The sequence below is a fragment of the Benincasa hispida genome, chromosome 2, assembly GCF_009727055.1.
Source record: "Benincasa hispida cultivar B227 chromosome 2, ASM972705v1, whole genome shotgun sequence".
In the NCBI taxonomy this organism is placed as follows: domain Eukaryota; kingdom Viridiplantae; phylum Streptophyta; class Magnoliopsida; order Cucurbitales; family Cucurbitaceae; genus Benincasa; species Benincasa hispida.
In genome coordinates, this window is record NC_052350.1 from 42,264,005 (window position 1) to 42,267,346 (window position 3,342).

A 3,342-nucleotide genomic window follows, 5' to 3' on the forward strand; every position below is an offset into this window, starting at 1 on the left:
TATATAAAGACCTTCTATCAGAATTTTGTCTAAAGCCTTATATGTTCTCAACTACCTTCATCTCGTCGACACGTCATCTACTATACGAGTATGGGTTCAACCAAAAGAACAAACCAAATATATTTTTTTTTCTATTCCAAATCGTTTGAAACGAAGAGGTAACAACTTGAAAACATAAAATAAAAACAAAAATAAAGTCTCAAAAATAAATCTAATTAGAAAATTATGTCAACTTGCCAAAGCGTCGCTTTGGCCGAGTGGTTAAGGCGTGTGCCTGCTAAGTACATGGGGTTTCCCCGCGAGAGTTCGAATCTCTCAGGCGACGAATGTATTTTTTTTTTCCTTTTTTCCTTTTTTCCTTTTAATTTTTTTTTTAATTTTTTGTATTGAACGATTCTGGCAGTGTCAGGGGCAGCACTGAAAATTTTTAGAAATTTCTTTAATAGAATTTTCATTTCTTTTTCTTATCCAATTTTTACATATAATAATTAAATTTACGTACATCTCTCAGCCTTCATTTTTTAATTATCATAAATAATAAAACTAAATATATGATTTAGTGATTAATGGGCTTTTTCTTAATTTAATCTTTAATTATTTACTTTTTTCGGTTTTAATCTCTCATATTTTAATATTTCTAAATTTTAATTTTTCATTAGCGATAAAGGTTTAAATTGATTGGTGATACACTATACTTAATAAATTTACATAAACTTAAAATATTATTTTTAAATAAAAGATAAAATGAAAGTCATCTAATTGAGATTTTTTTTCCTAATATGTCCTTCAAATTTCTATAACATACAAACGAGAATCGAGAGAACATAGCTAAAATGCAATTACACTTTTCAACTATAGTTGATTCCTTTTTTTTTTGTTGGGATATATGAAGTGGAGAAATTTTGATTTTCTTTTTTGCCAATTTTATTTGATAGGTATATGGATATAGGTTCTATGTTCTAAAGATTAAACATTTAACCTCCCAAATTTTAGAAAAATTTAAGTTAATTATATAAAATTATTGAGTTTTAATTTCTTTTTCATTTTTAGAAATTGGGATTATGAAATAATTGAAAAGCTTTTATAGGTTAAATTGAATTTAATTGATTAGATATTCGAACTCATTATCTTAAAATATTGAATTTTGTCTCCCTTTGATTTTGATATTGGAGCCAACTTAAAATATAATTAATTTTATGTGGTTTTAAAATTGATTTAAATATTTGAAAGGATTTAATTTGTATTAAATTGATGGATTTTATGTCATATAATTTGGTTTTTGAAACCTAAATTAAGGTAATTTGAGAAGTTAATTTAATTATTAATTTAATAGAATCTTTAGAATTTTTGGAGATATTGTGATAAAATATTTTATTTATATTTTTATTTTTTTTTTAAAAAAATGAAAGAATTTGAGATTTTTTGAAATTAAAGGAGAGTGAAAAGAGGCAAAAAATCGAAGAGTGAGCAATTCGATTTTTCAGCGACAAGTTGTCTATTGTCGGAGTTTAAACTCTTGGATCATGCTGAAATTTGGTCATTTTGGGGCATATAAGGGTTTCATTTTGAATGATTGGATTGTTGTGTGAAGCTATGGTTGTCCGTAATCGTTGCTAAATAGAATATGTAAAACTAGAAATTCCCATTCTCTCTCACTCTCGCAAACCCTCCTCATGCAAGACCCCCCACTACCAACCACTAGCCTAAACAATTTATGTCGTCCGACAACAACATCCACCGCCTGTTTATGGTTGCCACCGCCGCTGGCGCCATTGTCACCGGAATTGATATCTTGGGTAAATTATTTGGTGTTTTATGGGTTTTCTTGGAAGATCTTGAATATCCATCAAATTTTGGTTTAAGTTTTGGCTCACCCATATTGTTTTGATGTTGAAACTGGGCTTTACAATCACTAAGGGTGCTTTTCGATAAGATTAAAATTGTTAAGCGCCTTTTTTTTTCTGTAAGGTTTGGGGTCTTTGTTGATAATTTTTGGATACTCACTAAGTGTAGACTTAACTTTTGTTTTAATTGTGATTTTTGGAGGTTGGATTAAAAGGTCTAAAGTTGTTGTCCATTAAAGTTAAAAGTTGATTGTGGTGATATAGTTGTTGGATTGTGTTGATTTTGAAGCTTCAAAGTGGTTTTGGGATTAAACGACATGTTGGGTAAGTTGTTTGGAGATATTCGGGTTAAGTTGTGATTGGAATTATGTCCTAAATGATGAAATTAATTTTGATTTTTGGTATAGGGTTTGATTTAAGAATCGAAATATTTTGAGGCATTGCTCACCAAATTTGAGATCAATTCGGGTAAGTAATTGGACCTTGAAACGGTAAATATTTAGCATTAATGGATGATGTAAATTAGGTGATTGGGAATTTTGGCCTTATTTTAGAAATCCTAACTTTTGTTTATCACTTAGGACTTGGTTCGTGATCTTTTGGGCAAATAAAAGTTAAGGTTATTTGAGCTCGTATTGACTAAAACTTGAGGTAAGTGACTTTCTACTTGTTCGCCATCGAACCAGTCGTCCCTACCACTTGGACTGTTTACTTAAGACTACTTGGACTGCTTACTTAAAACTACTTGGACTATTTCTTGAGATTGTTAAGACTGATTTAACTAATTATTCTATACAAATTGAACTGATAATTTATAACTGATTGAACTACATGATTTAATGGCATTGATTGACTGGATTGGACTGTTTTGACCAAGATGAATGTACTGTTGACTGAGGATATATAGAAAATTTACCCCTAAGATAAACGAGCGTAAAATATAACACAAGAGTTATATGAAAACTGATGCATGCTAAGTTATAGGGTTCCTGTTAGCTTTTCTTATCTGGACATGCGTATACTTTTGGTTGTATATGTGCACATTATGACTGATGCATGTTGCTTCGGATTCATGTTTGTGACTGATTTGTTGACCTTCGGGTTACAAATTATGACTTATGCATATTCCTTTGGGTTTATGTTTACTACTGATTTGCGGATCTTCGGGTTACACATTATGACTTATGCATGTTCCTTCGGGTTCATGTTTATGACTGATTAGTAGACCTTCGGGTTACACACTATGACTAATGCATGTTCCTTCGAGATTCATGTTTACGACTGATTTGTGGGCCTTCCGGTTACACACTATGATTGATGCATATGTTGGATTGATATGGCAACCCTAGAGGGGGTGAATAGGGTTTAATTAAACTTTTTTTCTAAATTAACCCAATTAAACTAATTAATACACTTTTTATAAATAATAAGAAAAATTCAATTTATGCAACAAATAAGATGACAAAAATGTGATAATTTAATTCTATCAAATTTTAAC

General features: G+C 30.1%; 1 non-coding gene across 1 annotated transcript; it reads left to right on the forward strand.

The window, feature by feature from the left end:
• The first annotated feature begins 243 nt into the window (after window positions 1-243).
• TRNAS-GCU lies at window positions 244-325 on the forward strand. The gene has a single exon. It is a non-coding gene; the product is annotated as a tRNA-Ser (tRNA).
• Window positions 326-3,342: the final 3,017 nt, after the last annotated feature.